This window comes from Urocitellus parryii, chromosome 12 (assembly GCF_045843805.1).
Source record: "Urocitellus parryii isolate mUroPar1 chromosome 12, mUroPar1.hap1, whole genome shotgun sequence".
Taxonomy (NCBI): domain Eukaryota; kingdom Metazoa; phylum Chordata; class Mammalia; order Rodentia; family Sciuridae; genus Urocitellus; species Urocitellus parryii.
Genome location: NC_135542.1, coordinates 64353845 through 64366195, shown reverse-complemented (window position 1 = coordinate 64366195; position 12351 = coordinate 64353845). Strand labels below are relative to the sequence as shown.

Genomic DNA, 12351 nt, shown 5'->3' with positions numbered 1-12351 from the left:
TGGCTAAGGAAAGCTTCTCAGTCCGTGTCAGCCAGGAAGGAGAGAGAGAGAAAGTGAAGGAGGAAGAGGAGGAGGAAGAGGATAAAAAGGAGGAAGAAGAAAGAAGAGGAGGAGGAACCACTGCCAGAGACAAGATATAGTCCCCAAGAGCATGCTTCCAAGGACCCATTTCTTCAACTAGGTCCCACTTCCTACAGTTTCTACCACCTCTGTGTAGTTCACTTAGCTATGTATCCATATAATGGATTAGCCCATTGATGGGGTCAGAGTGCTCATGATCAAATTACTTTGCAAAAAGCTCCACTTCTGAACATTGCTGCACTGGGGACAAAGCCTTCAGCACACAAGCCTTGTGGGGACATTGCAGATCCAAACCATACTAGTGCTATTAAGGCCGCCCTAAAGCAGTGCTTCTCGCATTTCAGTGTGAGCATAATTCACCTGGGAAACATGTTAAAATAAAGTTTGTGATTCAGTAGTTCTGGGTGTGGCCTGAGATTCTGCATTTTTTTTTTTTTTTTTTTGTACCATGGATTGATTCAACTCAGGGGCACTTAACCACTGAAAAACATCCCCAGCATTTAAAAAAATTTTTTTTTTTTTAATTTTGAGATAAGTTCTCATTAAGTTGCTTAGGGTTTCACTAAGTTGCTGAGGCTGGCTTTGAACTTGCAATCATCCTGCCTCAACCTCCTGAGCTGCTGGGATTACAGGAGTGGGCCACCATACTGGGCCAAGATTCTGCATTTCTAACAAAGTCTCAGGAGCCCCACCCACCCATCCACCCAGTGATGCTGATGCAGGTCCTGTGTGTGGAGCAGCCAGGGGCTCTACTTCCCACTCTCTGTTCAATACTTTGATTTTTGTTTGTTTCTGTGGTGCTGTGGATTGAACCCAGGGCCTTGTGCATGCAAGGCAAGCACTCTACCAACTGAGCTATATCCCCAACCCAATACTTTGTTTTTGACAGCTGAAAATTTCCCTCTCTTGAGGATCCCTAGAACCTTACACTCTGAATCCCATCTCTTCTCAGTTCCATCGAAACCCCATTTACCCATTTTTTGAATTAGGACAAAGAATGTGTGAATTATAGGAAAGCCCAAAATAACAGAGGCTTAAACAAAGAGTCACAGAGAAGGGTTCATTCAGAGTTAGGAAGGCTAGGGTCTGTGTTTCTTACATTTCACTGCTTTGTCATTCTTAGTGTGTCACCTCATGGTTTAAAACGAGTACAAGAGCTCCAAATATCACATTCATGTTCTGATCAGTAGAAAGTACCCTGGAGGTTGTAAATGTTCCACTCCCATCTCACTGGCTGAACTTAGTCACATGTTGGCTTCTGGTTGCAAGAGTCTGGGAAATGTAGCATTTATTCTGGGTGGCCGGATGGATGCCTGCTAAAACCTGGGGCTTCTATTGCTAAGGAAGAAGGGAAATGATACACAGCGGTATGCTGTAATCAGAATGCGGTTTTCTAGAATGTTAAGGCATTCATGTTAGCCTTGGATCTAGAAGATGGTAGTGTGGTGCAAACCAGCAACCAAGGAACACATACACATACACACACACATTCCAAGAGGATATTATGCCCTCTGATTAGTCTAATCCTTGCACAGAAGGAAAGCAGATTCTTGACTATCTAGTGATGTGCATAAATGCCAGCATTTCCCCCTAAAGTCTTTTTTTTTTAAATTTTTTAATATTTATTTTTTAGTTCTCGGCGGACACAACATCTTTGTTTGTATGTGGTGCTGAGGATCGAACCCAGGCCGCATGCATGCCAGGCGAGCACGCTACCGCTTGAGCCACATCCCCAGCCCCTCCCTCTAAAGTCTTGAGAGAAATTTGCCAGAAATAGTCAGGCAAGATAAAAGAAAAGAGAGGAATGAAGAGACCCTGGGTAGCAAGAGCAGTGGAAAATGAGTCAGCGGCAGACCTTGTGTGAGTTGAGAGCAAAGCCAGGCTGTGAAGATGGAGAGACCCAGCAGTCTCACAGGTCAGGCAGGAGCTGCTAAAGATCCAGACATTCTCCTGGGTGTGTGCCTGGGTGTGTGCACCCTGGCAGGGCAGACCTAGATGTGAGAGGAGTGAGGTGGGAACCACAGGGAGACCTGCTGTGACTGGACTGTGTCAGTCCAGTCACATTCTAGGACCTCTGAGTCCCAGAGCAGGTTAAAGAGAAGCTGGTCAGTATAAGGCAGAGGTCTAAGGGTGGGCAAAGAAGGTCATTTTCACAAATAGACACCTACATCAACTTTTATGCTTAGTACCCAACACAAAAATGGCCTATTATGAACATCCCCAGACCACAGTAAATGTTATACTTGGTAACATTATATAATGCATATTAACTGCTCAGAGAAATTTTGTAGTAAATAACAAAACAACAACTGGTGTTGCCATGTATAGATATGTATGTACACACACATACACAAACACACACACATGTTTACCTATGAAATACTTTTTTTCACAGAAGACCTATTAACTGCCTTTGGCCCTGGAGTTTCTCAGAGCACCCTCTGGGAAAGCCATGCCACAGATGGATAAACCAATTGCCTGGAAGAAGGATTACTATTTTTAGCATTAAATTCAGACAGAAGTAGCCCTGACAGCACTAAATAAAGAGAACGCTATGTGATGTAGTGACAATGTCTTCAACGACCTTAGTCCAAATATAATGATGCAGTTCATGGGACTGTTTCTTGTAATGACATTTTAAAAAATGCTGATGGCATCACATCAAAAACAGTTTAGCAAAAGCAATCCTGCTGGGGCCGGTGTGATGCACTCCAGGTACCTGTGTTTTAGCTGCTCTGGCAGCATCCAGGGATTGGTGTTAGAAAATCTGGAAGAGTGGGTGAACTGCTTATCCTTCAAGCAATCTTCTCTGAATAGTGTTATTTCTCAGCGGGGCTCTTATATAAATATTTAGTAGTAGGACATTCAAACTGTACTCCCTAGATGGCTTGAAGGCGGTGTTCTATGTTATCCTTTGAGGACCTATTCATGTACCTTCACTGACTATCTAGCTAGCAGAAACCCTCCATCACTGTCCACCAGCAACACCAGGACTCTCTTCTAAAGTTGCCTTGAGTCTGTTCCAGTGTGTCAATGAATATGCAAACCAGCCCCCCGCCCCCCAAGTCAACTTCATTCAACATGGCTGAGGTAATGCCCGTGGCTAAGAATGTTTAAGATTGGTATAGCCAGACCCTTGCTATGGCCAAATAAAATCTTGGCAACACCCCTGAGAATGCCTGGCTTTGAGCAATGCTACTGTCAGGACCCCATCCAAGACAAACTCTATGTTAGTGCCAAGGTAACTGAATGAAGTCACTTGTACTGGGTCATTATTCATAAGTCAGTTAAAATGTGGAATGCCTATCAGAGATAATATATTGAGTTTTAATAACATACTATAGAAATGATCCCTGAAAGTATAGTCTTATATATTGAGTTTTAGGACAGTTGACTTGTGGGCTTGCTTTCTGGAAATAATTGGCTAGCATGGCAAATTTATTTTCAGGTCACATCTAATTTGCGATAATAAAATGTCATCTCTCTATAAAAGAATGTCTGTCATTTTGCTCTGCATGGGGAGTTGGGATTGACATCCAGGATGTCTGAAAGATCATTAGGAAACAAGCTAGAAAACAGCTAGGGAGAAAAAATTGAGAACACATCTTTAAAATACTTGTCTGGATGCTTTTGACAGTCGAAAGCCAAATCCCACTGATGTGGACCATCTTTTGGAGCTGCTTCTAGACTGGTATCAACAGCCCACGTTCTAAGGAGAAGCCAAGGTCAGGGTCCATGTTGGGTCATTTGATATGCTCCTGGGGTCAAGTGTTATGGTAGAATGGGATGGAGTAGCTGTATGTAAAGCCTGAATGCTCCCTGACATGTAAGAATTTGATATTTTGCTGAAACAGAAATTTTATTTGCTGACGGTGCAAAGCTGGAGTGGAGAAGGAAAACCCTTACCAATGGCCTCAAGTGTTTGTCTTTCATCATGCAAATGAGAAGAATCCTCTCTCTTTCTCTCTCTCTCTCTCTCTCTCTCTCTCTCTCTCTCTCTCTGTGTGTGTGTGTGTGTGTGTGTGTGTGTGTGTGTGTGAGAGAGAGAGAGAGAGAGAGAGAGAGAGAGAGAGAGAGAGATCCATCTTCTCCCAAAGCCAATCCCTGGTGCTAGTGAAAGAACTGAAGAAGTTTAAGAAAAGGGACATTTTATGTACTACACACACACACACACACACACACACAGTATTTTAGTATGTGATAAATATGGTATTGCCAATAAAAGGGGAAAAGGATAGGTTACTCAATAAATGAGATTGGGTTTATTGAAAATTTAGGAAAAAAGTTGGCTCCCCCTTTTTCTTTCTGTAAAAATTCATTCCAGATGGAATAAAGAGTCAAATTTAAAAAGCAACTTCAAAATATTTGAAGAAAATACAGCTGAATATTTTATTAATCTTGGAAGTAGCAAAGAAAGCCACAAAGAAAACATTTGTTATATTTGACTACATAAAAATAAAAAACTTCTGTAAAAAGAAAAGGCAACAATGAACAAAACCCCAAGACAAATGAGAGCCTGGGAGAGGATTGGTAACATACAGTAACAGACACAGGATTGAGAACTACAAAATAGAGTTTCTAGAAGCTAACATCTAGGCAACAAATAACCAAATGGAAAAAATATGGCCAGAAGAGAAACGACAAATAATTAGATGGAAAAATACACAGAAAACAGAACCAGATCATTGGTAGTAGAAATAGATAATTTGATTGGTAACCAGGGAACTAAAAGTTAATGAGATTTTTCTAGTATCAGATTGATAAAAGTTTGGGAAGGTTTAAAATATCCTATGAGGTGGGGAATAATCTTGGTGGTGTATAAACTGACTCTGTCATTCAGTCCCCAATAAAAACATATCCCTAGAGTATTAAAAATTGGACAAGACAGTGAGATACAATAGTTGTGAAATTACAAGGTTAAATCATCACTGGCAGAATGTTTAAAGGAGAAAGGATTCTTGACATGCCTTATCCACCTTGAGAATATGGAATGGGCGAGCGAGAGGAGAGGGAGACTAGATCAGGAAGGAGATTTCTCTGGTGGGAGCTGTTGCACTGCTGTGACTCCCTCCCATGGTGTGTGTGTGTGTGTGTGTGTGTGTGTGTGTGTGTGTGTGTGTATGCATGGTGTGGGAGGGGGAGGTAAAAGACACATGTGGCAGATAGAGATGCCAGCCTGCCCTCCCTTGCCTCCACAGGCTTCTAGCCTGAAGCAAACTGGAGCAGGAGCAGGGTGGAGGACAGGCTGTTAAATCAAATTAGAAAGTTTAATTATTGCACAGAAATGGCATTCAAGGCACCACATTGGGACTGTTGTTTGTCACTTCAAGTGACTTAGTGTGTCAACCACACAAGGCAGAAGTGAAAAGTTGTGGACCTGCCAGAGCTTTTAGTCAGCAGTAGAGTAGCCACGTGGAACTGGTTTAAAGGGATAATGGGAGACAACAAAACAAAACAATCCCCCAACAAACAAAAAAGCCCACAAAAAGACAAAAAACTATGCTTAGACTACATCAGAAGTCATGCGTGATCAATATACTGGTTACATATAATTGCTCATTAAGCAAGAGGCAACATGGAGAGTCCCTGGGAAGGGAGAGGGTGTATGGTGCAGGGCTTCACAGTAGATGACTGTGGCTTTTCCTGTAAATGTGATCCTGGAGCAAGCCAGGAGTCTGTCCAGGCCTGGCTGAATTTGTGAATTTGGAGATTCACCAAGACCCCCTGGTGTGCCCCTTGCAGATGCCAAGGGTTTACTATGGTATATTTTGGAAGGTTTTCCACTTTAAAATATCCAGTTAAAATGATGCCTTGGCACCTAAAGGATTAGTCTCCATTTGTCCAGAAAATGAAGCTGTCTTGTTGGAATTTACAGTATAGTGTTTTGAGGTTTTGCTAACCCATCATAGTCCCTGGGGATGCATACATGCTTCTGAGGGTATGGAGAAGGCTTGTAGAAGACCTGCTGACCCTGCTTCTCAGCAGAACTTCTCTTCCTCTTTCAAAATTCAGCTCAATTTTATTTTGTGATGCTTCTCCCCTTCCCAAGGCCAGGCTGATTACCTCTTCCTAGATGAACTATCTAACACCTGCTAAAGTATTTGTATTATATAATTCATATATATATATATATATATATATATATATATATATATATATATATATTGCTTATCTGCCTCTCCTGGAAGATCTCCAGCTTTCTGAAGTTAAGAAATATTGTATTTCATCATTTTAAAAAAATCTTTATTTTTATGTGCTGCTGAGGATTGAACTCAGTGCTTCACATGTGCGAGGCAAGCACTCTGCCACTGAGCCTCAGCCCCAGCCCCTGTATTTCATCATTTTTAACACACATTTTTATATTTCTGAAATTAGGATTGCTTTTGATGTCAAGCCATCACATAATTAGCAATATATTTTCTCAGTGTTACATACTTTTTATTTTAGAGGTACATATAATATGTCTCTGTTATGGTTTGGATGTGAGTGTCCCCCAAAAGCTCACATGTAAGACAATGCAAGAAGATTTAGAGGAGTATAACCTTAACCTAATTAGTGAATTAATCCCTGATGGAATTAACTGAGTGGTAACTGGAGGCAGATGGGATGTGGCTGGAGGAAGTTGTTAACTGGGAGGCATGGCTATGAGGAATATATATTGTATCTGGAGAGCAGAGTCTCTCTCTCTCTCTCTCTCTCTCTCTCTTTCTCTCTCTCTCTCTTCCTCTCTCCCTCTCTCCCTCTCCCTCTCTCTCCCTCCCCCTCTCCCTCTCTCCCTCTCTCTCCCCCTCTGCCTCTCTCTGGTCTCTCTCCCCTTCTCCCCCCTCCTCCCTCCCCCTCCCCCTCTCCCCTACCCCCTATTCCCCTATCCCCTCCCTCCCTCCCCCTCTCTTCGTCTCCCTCCCCCTCTCCCTCTCCCTCTCTCTCCCTCCCCCTCTCCCTCTCTCCCTCCCCTCCCCCTCTCTCCCTCTCCCTCTCTCCCCCTCTCCCTCTCCCCCTTTCCCCCTCTCCCTCTCTATCCCTCTCCCCCTCTATCCCTCTCCCTCTCCCCCCCTTCCCCTCCTCCTCTCTCCCTCCCTCCTTCTCTCTCTTTCTCTCCTTTCTGATCATCATGTGAACTGCTTACCTCTGCCATTCTTTTCTGCTATGATGTTCTGCCTCACCTTGAGCCCTGAGGAATGGAGTTGGCCTTCTATGGACTAAGACCTCTGAAACACTGAGCCCTTAAATAAACTTTTCCTCCTCTACAGTTGTTCTGGTTGGGTCTTTAAGTCCTAGCAGCGAAAAAAATCTCACTAAAACAGTCTCGCAATTGATAGCGACTTAGAATTAGTAAAATGCAACATATTTAATTCACCCATTGTATTCCTATTCACCTGTACATGACCAGGTATGCAGCAGGTACTCAACAATGAAATGAACAGATTTTATGGAAGTGTGTTTTACCAGTAGGCATCACTTAGATATCTAACTCTGGAAAAGGAGAGCAAGGCAATAGGTAGTAGTCTTTTGGAACTGTAAGCAAATTCCTGAATGGTGAGGGGAATGTATTAGTGGGGGTGGCCTCAGCTGCTGTAACAACTAGATCCCTAAACTGCATTAACAGCATTAATGGTTCAAACTCAAGTTCATTCCTTGCCAATGTTAGCTGCCCAGAGCAGGTGCCCTTCTTTAATGGTGGCTGTCCTCAGTGTGATGTTTCTGGGATATAGGCTCCTACACTGAGTCCATCATCCCCTAGGACCACAATCCAGGCCGAGGTTATAGAGAGTGTGGAGAAGGCAGGCCCGTTTTGAAGTCTTGTTTGGTGATGACTTGTATTGCTTCTACTCATGTTCCACTAGTGCTAGGAAGTATAATCCTTGACTGGATATCCATTTTCCAGTTACAACCCTAAATGATGGAGAAGGGAGCATATATTTGATGAGCTCCTGGCTTGCTTTAGATTAGGGAGCCACTGGGCTTTTGCATAGGTCAGGTAGAGTTGTCTGCTTCTTATTGCAAATTCAATTTTAGCTTCAGTTGACTTCAGTGGTAAATGAGGCAAAACTCCAACTCTGATCAGTTTTAGTAAAAATGGAAATATTCTGGTTAGGTAGAGCTGAGCCTAGGAATGCAACTCATGTCAGTCCTCTTTCTCTCTCCTGTCTGTTTTTCCTGTGCTGCTCTTGATTCACAAGCAGTGACTCTCCAAAGAAAAAGATGACTTACTGGGTCCTTTCAGCCCAGGATCTCAGAAGGAAAGGGTTAGCTCTTTCTCACAGAACCTCATTAATCTCCCCACAAAGTGCTCTGCATGTCTCTAACCAGGTCATGTGACCACTCTGGGGCTGATGGCTGTGTCTGAGGATGAGGGGAGTGCTCTGAAGGGAGAACTGGACAGCCCAGACAGTGTAGATGAACGAATTCCCTGGAATGAATGCAGGAGGAGCGCTTCTTATCAGGAAAGAATGAAGAACGGACAAGGGTGAAAGTTGTCCCATGTTTGCAGCCACCACTGCAGCTTTGTCTCCAGTCTCTCTCCATCGTGTGTCCTGTTCCGCAGTCACCTGAACTTGATGTCATTCCCCAAATATCCCAGATCCCTTCACAGTTCCATGCTGGTCCATCTTTCTGGAATGGTCTTTCCTTACCTTTTCCTTGCTTACCCACCAATTCCAGCTCGTCATTATCTCCTTTGGGAAGCTTTCCTCAACCCTGATTCCCACCACCTAAGCCATGAGGCCATAGCAGAGGCTCAAATAAAAGCGGGCTCTGTGGTTCTGCCACATTAGCAGCATGGTGTCTGAGGGCGCATCTGGGCTGGCCTTGGAGGTGTAAAGTGCCATCTGTCCCAAACAAAACGCGAGTGCTGGGGAACTCCTCATCCCCATCAAGCAGGGACTGCATGGGGGGAGAGGGCTGCGAGGAGTTGGCTGCCCACAAAGCTCCAATTAGCCCCCAAATTATCTCCTGCGTCACGTGTGCAAGGATTTTTAACCAAAATTTGCTGGAAAATGGATTCTCAATGCTTCTGTCTATTTACCTAATACTTAACCCAAGGATAACAACACACATACAAATTTAAAATAAAACACATGTTGGTTTTTTTTTTAAATAAAAATTTGAAACAGATGGTCTCTTTTAAGACAAATATTTATTCCCCTGACATTTTTTTTTCACTTACATGTTTATATTTTTAAATATAGGCTTTATGCAGAGACCTTAGCGATGTCACGATAATAAAATCCATGTTGTTCATAATTGTCTATTTCCTAGAAATGCAGGGCTGGGAGCAACCTCAAGAAGCTATCCCTGGCATCCCCTCCTCCAGGCAGGCCGACATGCGACCAGCTGAGAACAACTGGTGTTTATTCTGTTTATCTTGGAGCCTTTTGAGGAAAGAGGCTGTAAACTCTTTCTTACTGACTCATGGACTCTCCACCGAGTTGCGGATCCCTGGGCTGGGTGAAGAGTTCCTGGATCGGGCAGAGTTCAGGGCAAAGCTACCCAAAGTGTTTTCTTTCCCAGTGTCTCCCTTGTTACCTTCTTATTACTCCTTGGCCAGTGTTTGCAATGCAGCCACACTGGCTTTGTTACTGTGTCCTGTTGTGACCCATTTCCATCCTTTATACCAACCTCCTATAGGCTTAGCTCTCATCTTGGTGGGGGCCATCCATTTTTCTTCCCCTAAGGTAGGTGAGTATTCAAAGGAAGAATCAACAGGAGTAGGAGGTGTTAGGCAGGAAAAGATGGATACTTGTCATTGACAAGAAGGAGCTGATCTTTAGTCTGAGGGAGCTTTCCTTTGTGAGAGGTAAAGTGACCTTTTCTGTATTCTTGTATCAGTTAGCTTTTGCTGTGCAACAAATCACCCTTAAAATGTACTGACTCAAAATAACAAAATATTATTTTGTACTATTTTACTGTGGGTAGGGTGGGCAGACTGCCCAGTCTGGACTGGCTTGGCTGGGGTTGAATGGTCTAAAAAGCTCACATTCCTGTCTGGTGTTTGGTCCTATGTCAGCTGGAGTGACAGAGAACACTCAGCCACGTGTTTCTCAGCGTGCAGCAGGCTAGCATGGGTTTGTTCTCAGGATGGCAGTTGCAAGGTTCTCGAGAGTACCAAAAGGGAGCAAGTCCTAATGTGTAAGTACTTTTCAAATCTCTGTGTTATGGTGGTCATTGTCCCATCAGCCAAAGCCAGTCACAGGGCTAGCACAGAGTCAGAGTAGAAGGGATAGCAGGAGGCCATCTTTGTAATCTTCTTGAAGACAGAAGGGAGATGTCCCCCTCTTGGTTCCTATGAAATCCACGTGGCCTGATAAGTTTGTCAGAGAAAGAAAAGCTTACATTTCCTCATTCCAGCTGAGGATAAGATTCAGTGACATTCTTCTGTGCTACTCTTCCATGCAACATCCTTGAGGACAAAGACTTGTATATCTCCAACTCTCTGCATAGTGCTGAGCAATTAGCAGATGTTCAAATAGTTTCAAATGAAAGAATGAATGAATGAATGAATGAATGAAAAATTGTCTTCCTAAAAAACGGAGTCATGCTAACTTGATTTGAGTTCACCTTAACTCTCTTTATTTGCTTAATAACTAAATACATATGAAATAACTAACCTTAAGCCATCCTAGGTAGGGAGTAGTTTGAAAACATAGGTCAAATCAAGTCCCCGTTTTGCTTAAATGTCTTCAAAGGCTCTTTCTGTGAGTCTTATAATAAAAATCCAGGCTCCTTATTGTGACTTGCAAACTCAACATGATCTGGTCTCTGCGCTTCCTGTTCCATCTCCCTATTTCTCTTGGCCCCTCCGACTTACTACATAATGGTCTTCTGTCTATTCTCAGAACACATATGCATGTCACATTAAAGCTTCCCTGCTCTCACTTGGAACTTTTCTACTTGGAATGCCACCCTTTCTGGCTCTGTTCTTCACAAGGTTGGCTTCTTCTTTTCATGCAGACTTCAGTTTAAATGTCGTTGTCAACTCTGAAAGAGACCAGTCAAGCCTGATCATCTACACTAAGGTAGCAACTCAGGGATTCTTTACCTTCACATCATTTCCACCTTCTACAAAGCTCCTGACCCTCCCTATTGTTGTCCCTGCTTATTTATTTATTTTTGTTTACAGTCTGCCCACATCTCCTACTAGAATTTTATTAGTTCTAGGACAGTACCTCATCTGTCCTGTTTACTATTATCCATCCAGCATCTAGAACATTCCTTGGCACACATGTATGTGCTCAAGAAACATTGGAGGTAATAGAAAACGGTTGCCTACTCTTTTCTGTCTTAATTTCTTCTTTCTCCTTGATTTCATGGGTAAACAAAGAAGCTCCTCCACTAAATTACTTCGGGGCAATTGAATTGGATTCTTTCTCTATAATATTTCCCCAAACATAAGCACTTGCTACCTGATATAGAAACACATGAAAGACCTGCTAGAGGGTCTCCATTTGCATGGGTTGCTTGAAAAAAAAACAACAAAACCAAAACTTTAGACATGGAAAGTTAAGATCACACAGTAACTCTTCTGTGATTTCCTTTTTTGGCCACAACATTTATAATGTGATTTTTTTTCCTTAAAAATATTTTAAAAGTTAAAAGAAAACAGTCAAATCAAATGATACCCAAGGACTTATAATGAAAAGCAATGATTTCGTGTCCTTCCTGCCCTGCTCCCCCGTCTCCCATTCTGCTGCTGAGAGACATTGCTTTTATCTGTTTCTGTTTTTCAGTTCTAAATAATATGCTTCTGCCATTCCATTCCTCTTTGATTTATCCACTTCAGGCACGATCTTCTGCCTTCTGGTTCTGATAGATGAGGATCCAGCTCTAGATAGCTCTCTTTCATGTTGCAGGCTTTCCTCAGTGTCTGTCTGGTGAGCCTTGGTTGTCTGTTGGTGGGTGAGAATGAGGAACTGGAGCTCTGGTTTATGGCTGGCCACTGGGAAGCTTTGGTTAGGGTGAATGGGTACTGGGTACTGGGGTTGAAACGCCAGGATGTGGGGACCTTCCTTAGTCTGGCCACTGCCAATGACCCTTGCTGCTCCTCTTCTCCCTGACAGTGACGGTTCTCTATTTCCATTCTCCCCTCCTTCTCCTCTTTTTCTCTCCCCTCTTCTCTTTTCCTTCTCTGTTGCTCAGGGCCTGGTTGCAGAGGCTGGAGCTGCTTCTGCCAGCGGAGGTCAGGGAAGTGGGTAAAGGGCCTCTGACCAATCTGTGTACAGAGTTTGAATGACTCCCCCACTTCTCATTTCCATCACCCACCTTGTCTGCTGA

The 12351-nt window shown here is 43.2% G+C and overlaps 1 pseudogene; it reads right to left on the bottom strand.

Moving 5' to 3' along the window:
• Positions 1 to 3368: 3368 nt before the first annotated feature.
• Positions 3369 to 3450, bottom strand: LOC113198334 (small nucleolar RNA U3; annotated as a pseudogene).
• Between the last annotated feature and the right edge of the window lie 8901 nt (positions 3451 to 12351).